Raw genomic sequence first — 13,961 nt, 5'->3', positions numbered from 1 at the left:
CTATGAGATATATCAAACATTCCTCAAGTTCACTGTGGGTAATGGGTAACATAACAGCGGAATAATTACATAGTCACTTGGAAAGTATGAAGATAAATTCGATATAATCTTAAACTATTAAGAGGATTATCTCCTACCACGATATTACATTATCTCCTACCACGATACAACATATTATGAAGAATTACAGACCAATGGCACGATTACATAGTCACTTGGAAAGTATGAAGATAAATTCTATAAGATATAAATTCGATATAATCTTAAACTATTGAGAGGATTATCTCCTACCATGACACAACACATTATGAGGTTGATCACCTTCACAGATTCTTTCTTTAGTGGACTCCTTGCTTCATTGTTTTAAAACATTATGGACTAGCTTTTTTAATTTTTAAGGCTTAAATTTGGACTTCCTCATAAAGTGAGGATTTCACCTTTTTCACAAGTGGCATAAATTGAGGACTTCACCGCTTCAATCCAACTCTGTGCAACTTATTTCTTTTGGAATCTTTGATCTCCTCCTTTTGAGGGTTGGTTTCACTTCTTATCATGAGCAAATTTCCTTCTTTCTACAATAGCAATGAGTTTCTAACTCCTTCAAGCTTCTTTTGAGGCTTGGATCTCCTCTTTAATAGTGGTAGTGATATTCTTTATCTCTTGTTCATATTGTTCACAACTCTTTCAATGGCTTTGAAAGTATTTCACCCTTTTAATTTGGGTGGCTTCCTTTTGGGGATTCTTTCTATCAATCTCCTTTGATTGACAAAACAACATCAATATCTTTTTCAAATTACTATAGCATCAATCTTCCAACTTTATGTTATGTTCATAACAACAACTACTTTCTCCACCTTTATCTTGTTGTATTCTTTGTTCAATAGAAAAGAGTTTCTAACTCCTTCAAGCTTCTCCTGAGGCTTGGATCTCATCTTTAATAGTGGTAGGGTATGTGCACAAATATGGTGGTCAGAAAAGTGGACACCACCCAAAAAAAACATGAAAAACAAGCAGCGCATACGCGGTTTTAAAATTTGAAATCACCCTGTGCAAGCTTAAGTCTTTTGTTCTCGAACCTAAAAAAGATAGTGCGTACGTGCTGTCTTTAGGAAAGTGAGCGCGTGCGTGATGTCTTTAGGAAAGTGAGTGAGTACGCACTGCTTTTAGGAAAGTGAGCACGTGCGTGTTGTCTTTAGGAAAGTGAGTGCGTATGCGATACTTTTAGGAAAGTGAGCGTGTATGCGCTCATAAGCCTTAAAGAGCCGTGTAGCCTAAAAAAGATAGTGTGTACACATTGCCTTTAAGAAAGTGAGCACGTACGCGTTGTCTTTAGGAAAGTGAGCACATACGCGTTGTCTTTAGGAAAGTGAGCGCGTGCGCATTGTCTTTAGGAAAGTGAGCGCGTGCGCATTGTCTTTAGGAAAGTGAGCGCGTATGCGCTGTCTTTAAGAAAGTGAGCGTGTACGCGCTGCTTTTAGGAAAGTGAGTGCCTACTTGCTCATAAGCCCTAAAAGCCACGTACGCAGTACCTGTCAAATTTTCCCATGACCATGACGTTTTTTCCTCCATTTCCTCCACGAAACTGCGAACGGGCTACCTCATTTCTCCTCCAAACACTATCGATCAAGATTATTTTTTTTGTAATTTTTGTCTTCTTTCTCGTTTATTCAATTTATTTTACGTTTTGAGTTTAATTTCGTTTATTTTGATTAGGTTTTTTTATTTTTTGTTTCAAAAACTAGATTATGATAATCCACAACAACAACAACAAAATGCACCTCCTAAAAACCCCGAACAAAACCCACAAGATACACCTCCAGTTCCTCCTTTTGACCGTACACCTGAAACACAGGAGCAATTGATTAATCAGTTAGGGCAAAACACATCTAAAATAAATAGACTAATAATTAATAAATTGAAAACATCTAAGCTTGAGCATCATAAATCCCTTGCCACTAGCCTAGAAACATTAGCTAGTGGTGCCACAGTCATTTCCACACAAATTATAAAATGGGGAAACTTTAGGGATATGCGTCATCAATTTTACCAGTGGGTTATCATGCGAGGGAGTGAAAAACAAAAATATTAGTAAACAGAAAATATGTGCCCTTTTTGTTGATCCTAAAACTGTTCAGTCGTTACCTCTTAATGCAAAGAGGTTTCCCATACATTGGTGTACCAATGTGCAGATGAAGAATCTTTTTTGGCAGAGGTGGTGGATGGTCTTTGATGATCCACCTTGTAATAATTATGAGGTGCCATTGTATTTTTTGAGAAAAGTATACTGTGAGTTTTTCCTCAATGTGCGGCCAAACTATTTTGACATAAGAGAGTTCCATGGTAGAGGTGGTGACTCTGCCCAAGATAGACCTAGAGCCCATAGGTGAGTAGCCCCAGAGAGTTGTCGCCCCCTAGCATCCAAACCCAAGGTGCATCAGGCTGTCCCAGTAGAGCTGAAAGAGTCGATGGATCTACAGACTCTCTAGGTGGCCACAACATTGACTGGTACCAGCATCCAGCATGGGACACAATTAGCACACCCTCTTGTACTGGATGATGAGCCATTAGTTGCTCTAGGTGACGACGGAGAGCCCATTCAGCATATGTGTGTCAGTTGCTCGGGGATATGCTCAGGGACGGATGACGAGGCTACTGCAGATGGATCCACATCTCATTTGTTCATGATTTGCGGGAGCAGATGTCTAACCCACATGACTGATGATATGACACTGACAGAGGAGTTGTTGCATATGTTGTTTCCCCATCAGCAGTAGACACAGGTGTGTTGATTTGAATTCATAGCAATTTATTTATCAGTAACTTTAAATTTGTAATTACATAAATGAATTTTCATTTATACATCGATTTAAATTGAGACAAATAATATGCATTTTAGGATGCAGCAATGATATCCCATACTCCTCCCGCAATTACTACAACTGCAGCTTCGATGCCTGAGGTATAAATTGTGTAACATGTTAAAATAGAATAGTACACTTTGAATTCAAAAAAGTTACAAGATATACTAATTATCTTTAACAATTTGGTCCAATTTTTGGTTTGTAGGTGTTGAAAGGGGACCAAATGTCCCAGATTCACGACTTCACGCTCTCAGCGATCGATTTTGGCCTAGAAGGCTATACGGTATCATATTTTGTACAACTTTTTTTATGTATTGTTTTGATGGAATATGCAAGTCATTTCATTTTAGATTTTTAAAATTATGTTTAATATATTATCTATACTAATATCTCATGTTAATTTTTTTTTTTTAGGGTACCCCCTCTGCGTCTAGGCCTCGTCCTAAGCAAAAGAATTCCTCGAAGATGCCAAAACGTGGGAAGAAGGTATAAATTGAACACATTTTTAGTTGTACAATTGTTTGAACATGTTGAAATCAAGTCTTAGTTGGGGTTTGTAGATTGATTAGTGTTTTTTGTCTATTTTACATGTACAACAACCATTGAGCTATGTGGATTTGTTGAATGCACCTGATTCACCCGTGGATCGAGAGAGGGCAGAGGTATGTATCTCTACTTTATTTTCTTGATTTCATGATTATATGCACGTGTACATGTGAACTTGTGATAAATTATAATCTTATAATTTTTTCATATAGGAAATATCCATAGTTGCTTCATCAATGGCAAGCCCTCCTTCGTGCACTAGAGAAGCATCTCAAGATCCAGTACACTTTTGTTTGATATATTATATTAATTAATTTTAACCTACAATACTTATCATTATATTAATTGTATTTAATCTTTGATCATTTTTTGTATAGGTAATAGCGACAGTTTCTCCATCAATGGTGAGTCATCCTCAGTCCATTGGAGAAGAATCTCAGGCACCGGTACATCATTATTCTTTATATTATAGCTTTTAAGTGTTTTTGATGTATTTATGTTAGTACATTGTATTAATTATACATTTAATCTACAATAGCCCCCTTCGCGGTTCGGCCATAATGTAGATCCTTTTAAGTTTGTCTCCAAGAAAACTCCTAAGAGTGACAAGGAGAGGAGAGCAAAGACATTAGCTCCGAGATCAGTCGATGAGGTAATCTACATTTCAATTGCAAAGGAATTATAGTTAAATGCATAGTTATGTGGTTAATTGTGAACAATTTTCTACAAAATAATTCTAACTTGGCTTTTGATTTGTGGTTTTGCAGCCATCTACAGAGCCGTGTACTGCATCGAAGAGGCTCGATTTTGAAGATCCACCACAAGTTTAGGATCATATAGTGTTAGTTGTGGTCATAGAATGACCAATACATGTAGATGTATTCTACATTTGTATTGTATATCGATTTGGACATGGCATATGCCACATTTTTGTAATACTTGCATTGACTTGGCAGACATGCTTTATATATATATATATATATATATATATATATGTTGATATTCGATCCAATAAATGTGTACTGAGTTCATTATTGTGTATTCATTGTCTTTCATGGTTGTCCTTTGATAAATTTAATTGATCATTTGCCTATGTAATCAATAATATGAATATAAACAACAACATTCTATAATATTAAACATTGCAATCGTGGAATATGATTTGATAAAATTTCTAAAATGTCAAATTAACCCTACAAAACTCGTATTCAGTTCATTATTGTGTATTCGCTGTATTTGGTGGCTGCCCTTTTATAAATTTAAATGAATATTTGCCTATGTAATCGACAATATGAATATAAATGACAAAAATCAACAATATGAATATAAACAACAATATGCGTGTGGTGCAAGAGCAGCCTCATGCTCGCAATGGTCAAATTTTGGTTCTCATGTGAACAAACTGACATCACAAGCGTGTCCGGGTGGGAAAGTTTATGCTAGGCATTCTCCTCTCATGCATCCCAAAGCATCGGAATGTCGAGAGTCATAACCTACCGATGCGATCTTTCAAGTGCCCTGAGTCCAAAAATGTTCAAACTTTGATAGACTGTTTCTTCCAATCCAGGACAAATATGATCGATCTGTTTGAACTTTTGGGTTCTGTTAGTCCCCCCGCAATTTTTCCTTTTGAATGTTCATACTCAGTCGTTGCCTTTTGTGCCTTTCTCTTTCGTCGGGTCATTTGTTTTCCTTCATACTTGAACCGTTGAACTCTTTCTAAAAAGCTCAATAGGTTCAAGGTTCAAAAGCGTGTTTATGAAGAAAGTCATTTGTGGTCTTTGTCGTCATGTGAGCAAGTGCACTTTTGTTTTTCGTCTTGAAGTTTTGAACCCGTTGAACTTTTTGTCAAATGGTTCAAGGTTCAAAATGCCTTTTGTGAGTCGCGGCAATGTATCATTGTTTAACGAGTGTGGGTGAATATGTTTTAAGTTGATTTGCGGTCTTGAACCTTGAACCAAATCTCAAGCGGTTCAAGTGGTTCAAGGTTCACATTTAGTAGTCATTGTTGTCGCTCCTTCCCGGTGTTGCTGTGTGCCGCTCACTCACTGTTATATTTTTTTTTAAATGAACTTGAACCATTGAACTTTTTGTCAAATGGTTCAAGATTCATGAGTTCATTTCAAGACTAACTCTAAGTTTTTTTTGGATGAAAATGAAAGCAGTGCAACAATAAGGAATATTCCCTTTTCAGCAATTTAAAATTCTAAATATGGAAAGTATTCATGAGTGCATCAGATTACTTGTGCGGAAGTGATGGATAATTAAGTAGGTGTCATATTTTCATCATTTCACCGTTACTTCGCACGCTTGGGTAAATCATGATGAAGCGTGTGTGGCTTTATAGATATTTTTTCGTATGATTGAGGGAAATGTATGAATTTATTTCCATAGTTGAGAAGGTTGCAGTTGCCATACTTGAGCAAATTGGAGGCGTCAAAGGTAAAACCAGCTCTAATTCCCTGAAGAATTTCCAGTTTTCATGGTGGTAATGGGTAAGTTCAGATAATTTTTCCTAAGTTGTGGTTCTTTAAGTTCTGAATATTTATCAGTATAGAAAGAAAAATCTCTAAATTGTTGGAGTAGGATTCTGCCTTGTTTTAGAATTTCTTGGTTAGAAGTATAGATAGGCAGTATGAGGCCAATACTGTCGAAGCTTGGTCGAACCTTGTGTCTAGTGAGTATTTTACCAGACCTAGAAGACACCTCCTTGGTTCATGTCGATTTAGGGGATTTCCTAGAAAGAGCCAAGAACCCTCAAACCGGTTCATTAATGGAGAAAATAGTGAAAAGAAGCCTTGTGGAAGCTGCTGCATTCCCGCTTGCCGCACTGTGTTCAGATTTAGTGATGGCTTGCATGAACCGATATGACACTGAGAACAGATGCATTAGAACTAGTAATGGTGAGCTGCTGGTCAATATCAACAGAGAAACAGTAATGACGACAATGGGAATTCCACACAAGGATGAATATGAGGACTAGACTATTGGGAACTTGTATGCCCACTTCTCGAAAAAGAAGAATAAGTACATGAGTGTGGTTGCTAGGAATTGGCTCCTAAAAGTTCAAAAAGGAGGGTCATGACTGCCAAAACCCCTCACTAGAGAGCACTTCATCACAGAAGTGCGAGATATTGTGATACTTCTGAACAGGGTGAAGGGAAACTCACATTCTTTCTATTGGGAAGATTGGGTGTACTTTTTCATCCAAGTGGTGTTATCTGGTGACAGGTATCTTGATTGGTCTCAGGTAATTGCAGAGAGACTTCATGAAGAGTTGAGTAATTTTGTGGGAATGACTGGTTTTTATATGTCTTCTTTTCTTTTCTACATACTAGCTTGTACAAGGGATTGGCCTGGTCTGCCTAATGAACCTTGGATAGATGGGATGAGGGTGTATAATTTTATCCTCTATTTCAATAGCAGAGACACATTGTGCAGATTGATAGATGGAATGGAGTCTTTGTGGGAAGACTTATTTCAGAGATTCAGGGGAATATGAACAAGAGGATGTCTGTTGAAGCAATGGAATTCATGAGCATATATGGTAGCTTCTTTATTCAATTTCCTAGGTTTACTTATTTACAAGTAGGCGGTTTTGAGGGCCAACCATTCAAGCTGCCTAGGTATGCTTTTGACAGTTATGTGCTTATAGAGGTAAGCAGGCAGGTAGCCTACATTGATAAAAGATTAGGAATAAAGGGTGAGTCTAGAGTTGTATTCCCTGTTTAACTCGGATACTATAGTTGCAAATCAGTATCAGATGCCCTAAACCTGGAACTAGAATTCAAAAGGATGAACATGCAGCCATAGGTGGCAAGGTGAAAGTTTGATAGTAGGGGTTATGGAATAGAAAACCTAAATGTAGATAGTCATTTTTGTCATGAACCTCAGTTAGAGGATTACTGGGAGAACTGCAATGATGAGTATGAGGTAACGAAGAGACTATGGTCCAAGTTCACTTTGCAGCAGATAACTACCATGAGGCTTCCAATCAATATATTCAAAGTATCAGAGGATACAGGGGAGGATGTTCTAGATCCCGAGTTTGACACAGAGATTCAAGGAAAACCGATTCTAGAAATTGATTGGAACAAGAAGGAGAATGACAATATTCAAACTAGAACCTTCAACATTGTGAGGAGAACAAAAAGATGGTTGAGAAACCAAAAGTTTAAGGATGGACCTCACATGTCCTCACATGAACTAAAAATTGATTCACACATTGTGACTCAATCTCCTATTTCTTCCACTAACAAAATTGCTAATGTTGCAGGTGTTTCAAGACCCATTGTTGAGAAAATTCAACCTAGGAGATCAAAGAGGTCACCATCCTGTCTCACAGTTGCTCAAGTAACTCAGTCCATGAGTAAGAAGAAGAGTAAGGAGCCCATATCAAAATAGATTGTTGTAGACTTAGACCCTAGTGAAGAGGTTGAAGAGACAATGGATGCACAGAATCTGGATGAACCTAAAATGCAGGAAATAGATACGAGCAAAGAAGAAGAAAGCCAACAGGACCCCATGAACACCATGGTCATTGTCACTTCACCAGACATACAGACAACACCACCACCTAAGGAACCTGCAAACGCACCAAGATGTCTGGAAGCTGTTGTTGGGAAGAAACAGAGTGTGGTGCCAGTTACAATTTCAATGGAGGACATGGTTAGCAAATGTTTGGGAAAGGCATCAAAGCCAAAGAAACTCAAAACACAGGCAATGCTTGATGTAGATGAAGCCACAAGAAACTGGACGATCGAAATAGCCAAACCAATCCCAGGAAAAGATGCAGACAAAGCTACTGAGGAGGATTTTACAGTTGAGAAGATAGATCTGGGAGTTGCTTCACATGTTGTGGATGTTAGGCATTTGGAATCATCCACGAAGAGGATAATTTCAAGAATGTGGATGGATGAAAAAGACAAAAGAGAATTGAAACAAGTTGTTACTTTGATGGTCGAGTATATCAATTCCATCCATGATCCAAACCCCAACCTTTGCCACAGATACCGGTATCATTCGACCCTAAATCTCCGGCCAACTTGAAAATGCTAGACCAGGTTCAAAGGAATAGGGTAGTTACAAAAATATTCAATAAATGATTGAACCTGATAATACAACAGGGATTAGATTATATTGTTAATCTGATGAATGTTTATAAAGACGCAGAAATAGTGAGTAAGGAGCTAGAACTGGAAACAGTGGCTTGGGAGAAGGAAAGGATCAAATGGGTAGCAGTCCTTGCACAAATGAATGACATACAGAAATATGGGGTGCTGAAATTCTTGGCTGAAAAACCAGTAGAGAACCTGGATGATAAAGTATTGTATGTGTCAAGGAAGAATGTGGAATGCCGCAACTTGATCATCAAGCAAGGTCACGAAGAATCCACCAAATTTCTCAGAGAATTGATAGACTTGATCGATATGATTCAGAAGGACCTCAAATGCATTGATATCCAGCTCATTAAGGATGGTGCCAAGACAATTGAAGAAGTTGTGGATATGACCAAGGTCTTTCAGGAGAGGATTCAATTCATTCAAATGACGAAATCTTTGACCACAAATGACTTCTCAAAAGTGGCAAGAATTGAATTGATGCTCATAGTTTGTTCTGACCATTTGGAGGTTCACAAGGCGAAAGTAGCACAGGTAAATATGGACAAAGAGGTGTGGAAGCAAAGAATCCAACACATCGGTCTTCCTTATTTTCAGTTCATCCTGAATTTCTCGGCGGCGCACCTGGAATGGAGTGGTTCTGCAGCAAAGCAGAACAGATCTGTAACCTCCTCTGCCATAGTGGAAGCATAATTAATCCGAAGAGGAAGTGTCAGCCTCCCAGTGGTTGTTGTGTTAGTTTTCTTTCCTGTTGTTTTAAACGGTTTCTTTCACTTTGATCAAAAGTAAATGTAATTTTCTCATATAAAAACTATGAGCTTGGTGGCTATTTAAGCTGAAAAGCTTGTCTTTGTAAGGGTTCCGAAAAACTGTGATTTTGAGGAGCAGCAGATAACATTTTAGTTCTCATATGAATTGTTTGGAAATACAATGCTTAATTATCAATGAAATGCTATGTTATGCAGTCTTTAAATCTGTGTGTTTGAAGATTAATAATCTTTCTTGAAAAGGTGTTATGGGCATGATATACTTATGTGATTGGTTATCTCTGTATTTTCCTTAATTCATGGTTATCATTAGTTGTTAGAAGACTCACAAATATTTTTTTGCCTGATCCCCCTTGCCCTGTGAGGCATGAGAGAGTATTGATCATCCTTCAGTATTGTTGAGCCTCTGCTATGCTTTGAATTAATATTGTGAACATGTTTGTAAATCAGAGTCTGTGAACTCTCATTCAATATTCTTTCTGAAAACTTTCTATGTTTACAGTTTGAAGGCATTTATTTGTGTTGATGAATGAATGGTGAAGCCTTTCAATGGTTTTTGGTAAAAAGTATTAGCATATCATTTGTATAGTAAATTCATTGTAAATCCTATGAGGAGCTTCCCTCTAATGTAGAGGTTGAATTTTTATTAATTCATCCAAGTATTGGTAGTTTGTCTCCTTTTATAAGGGCGAAATAAAGTTATATTTTGGCTTGAGGAAGATAATTTTTAAGATTTCAAAAAAAGGGGCAAATCTGTTTACCAGCATATTTTTTGCAACTCTGCTGGGGAGTTGGATCATAAGACTGGTCGCTTAGTTGCAAGACTAGAGTTAAAGAGATATACTAGGTCCCAAAGAAGGGAGGGGGTAGTTGACTCTGTTTTTCAGGAGTTACAAAACCTAAATTTTCAACCCACTTTTTCACCTCAAAGAAGAGAAAGAAGTAGGCCTCCTTCCCCATCACCATCATCTCCTGTGTCCTTATTTTGTCAAGTTTTGGTCTTGCATGGTATTGCTTTACCAAATATAATAAACCCAACTCCACTCAATATCATACTTCAAATGGCAGTAAATAATCCTTGGGGGGTTGTTGTAGGTCCATTGAACCTAGGTTTGAATCTCAATCTCTTACCCAAAGGTGCTAGAGATCACTTGCTAAAATTTAGTAGAGATGGAAAAATCACCATTGATGAGCACCTGAATGCATTCAATGTGGCTTGTGGGATAATAGCAGTTCAACATGAAGATGTTGTTGTGAGATTGTTTGTCCAGACACTAACTGGAGTAGCAGCTAATTGGTTTAATCACTTACCAAATAGTGTGATAACAACTTGGCAAGACCTAAAAACAAGGTTTGAGGCAAGGTTCAAAGTGGCTGAGGATGAACATTCTCTCCTCACTCAATTGGCCCAATTAAAGAAAGAAATTTAAAAATCTCTGAGGGACTTTGTAACAAAATTGGATAAGATTGTGCACAAAATTCCAGTAAATCAAAAGCCCTCAGATGACAATCTTAAGTGTTTCTTTATCAATTCTATGCCTTCAGAAATAGGTTTCCTAATTTGCAGGCAAAGAGTTGCAGATTTAAATGCACAATACTTGTAGTTGAGTTGGAAGATGATTTAATCATGACAGGTAAATGGAAAAGAGAAGTATAGACACCCGTTGCCCAACCTTCAACTTCATCTGACCCTGTAATCCAGCAACTAATGAATGATGTAATTACCCTTAAAAGACAATTGCCTAAATATAGTACCTCATACCCTTCTCCTTATCAAGATGTACCTAGGAGGAATACAAACCAGTCTTTGGGGTATGGGAACAAGACTCTGCAATTACCCCTTGCTCAGCAAAGATTAGCAATTGAAGCACCTCCACCTAAAGGGAGTATGTGTGTTTTTCATCTCACTGATGAACATGATGGTAGTTCCTGTCCTGAGATGGTGTGTTACGCACAATTGATGAATTCTAAAGATACCTCAAATGAGTGGGGTGAAGAAGAATCTTTAAAGCAATCTGGCGACTCTGAAATCCATTTCCTTGAATACGAGTCAGATTCGGAAAGAGGAGGTGATATTTTGGTTACTTTAGAAGATCCTTCATGCGTTGTGCTCACAAGAAATCAGCAAAATGTAAACCTCAGGGTGCTTCTTCATCGTCTGTTGTGGCTTTCAAAGGTAAGGGGTTTGACCCAAATTTTCGTAACAATGATCAAAAGTTGCAAGAACCTTCATTTTTAAAGCCTGTTGAAAAAGAAAGTTTATTTGATATTATAGAATTTTGTAAATCTTCCCAAATTCAAATCACACCTATCGAGTACATTAAGATAAATGCTAAAGAACTAGACAAGCTTGTACAGTTTGTAAGAGGGAATAATGTACAATGGGCCAATGGGACACAACAATCAGTAAATGCCATATTGCCCTCACATAGTAATGAACTGGTTCACCCTGTGGCTTATGTAAAAATGCCTAAAATAACCGCTATTCAAACATATAATTTTGTACCTTCCCTTGAGTCAAAACCAGAACCCTTTTACATATCATTATTCATAAATGGTCACAAGTTGAATAATTGTATTATAGATTCAGGTGCATCTGACAATATAATGCCCTCTGCGGTAGCCAAAGCATTAGGGCTATCCCTGACCAAAACCTTTGGCAGATGCTATTCTATGGATTCAAAACAAATTCCTCTGTTAGGCCAAATTAAGGATGCTCAAGTAGTTCTTGCTTCTCACCTGGATAAAAGAATTAAGTTGACTATTATGATAGCTGGCATCCTAGCTAGTTATGGCATGCTGCTAAGTCATACTTTCTATAGGGATTTAGGTGGTGAAATTATAATGGATTGGTCCCAAGCCACAATTCCTGTTGGAAAAAAGTGAGTCATCCTGCAACCTGAACCGAAGTCCAAATTCACTATTTTTCCATCTGATGACCCTAGAGCCCAAATTCTGTATCATGATTGTCAATTTGGAAACTACATGATTTTGTCTGATAATGAGGTAGTGGAAGATTCATCTCAACCTGAGGGAAAAGAAAGCTTGTGGTTAATGGAGTTTGATGGTAGTTGTGCAACATCAGGTTCTGGTGCAGGGGTAGTGTTAATCCCACCTTTTGGAAATCATATTCCTTTTTCTTTTAAATTAAAATTCAAAAATACCAACAATACGACTGAGTATGAGGTTTTGTTGTTAGGTTTAGCCAAAGCTAAGAAATTGGGGGAGAAACTCTTGCAAGTTAAAGGAGATGTTGAACTGATTGTAAAACAGGTTAGAGGGTTGTTTAATGTTAAAATGAAAGATTGAAACACTATCGGAATAGGGTTTGAGATAAAATCGAAGGTTTTGATGCCTTTTCCATTGAAGCAATACCCAAGGAACTGAATTCAAAAGCAGATTCATTAGCAGTCTTAGCTTCATTGCTTGTCCCGCATCCTAAATTTGTTAATGATATTTATAGGGTAGAGTTGATATATCGACCCAGTGTATGCAAAGTGTTAAACAAATCAATAATTTTATGCAAAGTGTAGACATGTTTTCGGCCATGTATTTTGAAGGTTCAGATGTAGAGTGCAAAGAATTTTTGCCAGAACGAGCTAAGGAGTCGCCTGATGGAATCATGCAGTTGAAAGGAAACAAGATCCCTAAAGGGTTGTTTTCATTGGAGCGTTTGTTTTATCGTCATGACGCCTACAAGAAGAATAAAGGTGACAAGTCCCCGAAGGTTCAAGATATTGGAGGTTACGAAGGGATCAATATCGGTACTGAGAATGAGCCTAAATATATCAATTTGGGAAAGTGTTGTACGCCTGCAGAAAAGGAGAGGTTCATTAGTCTCCTATTGGAGTTCAAGGACGTGTTTGCTTGGTGCTATGATGATCTTAAAAATTTTAGAGAGGGAAAATTCTAGCATTAGATTCCCCTGAAAGCTGGAGCAAGTCCTTTCCGGCAAAAGCTTAGAAGCTTCAATCCAAAAGTAGCCGAGGCTATATTTCAAAAAGTGGATAAGATGTTAAAAGATAGAATTATATACCCCATCCATCATTCTACATGGATAGCTAATATCGTACCTGTTAGAAAGAAGAACGGAGAAATAAGGATCTATGTAGATTTTAGAAATCTAAATCAGGCCAGTTTAAAAGATAACTATCCATTACCAACCATGGACCACATTCTACAAACAGTTTCAGGATCAGAGATGATGTCCATGCTCGATGGATTTTTGGGATATAACTAGATCAATGTTCAGGATGATGATCAACATAAAAATGCCTTTATTACTCCCTAGGGTACATTTTCCTATAACCGAATGCCTTTCGGTTTGATTAATGCAGGAGCCATGTTTTAGCGTGCTATGGATTTGTCCTTTGTTCACCTAAAGGATAATATTATTGTTGTATATCTGGATGACTTAACAGTATTCTCAGAAAGAAGAAAGCATCACCTGCGAGACCTGAGACAAGTGTTACAAAGGTGTCACGAGCATGGGGTATCCTTGAACCCGAAGAAGTTAGTATTTGGAGTCACAAAGGGTAAGTTGCTCGGTCATATTGTTTCTAAGGAAGGGGTGAAAATAGATCCTGAGAGGGTCAGAGAAATTCAACAGCTAACTCTACCATCAAGTAGGAATGTCGTTAGATCCTTCTTCGGAGAGGTAAATTTTC

This window comes from Cryptomeria japonica, chromosome 6 (assembly GCF_030272615.1).
Source record: "Cryptomeria japonica chromosome 6, Sugi_1.0, whole genome shotgun sequence".
Classification (NCBI taxonomy): Eukaryota; Viridiplantae; Streptophyta; class Pinopsida; order Cupressales; family Cupressaceae; genus Cryptomeria; species Cryptomeria japonica.
Note: the sequence above shows the minus strand (reverse complement) of the source record.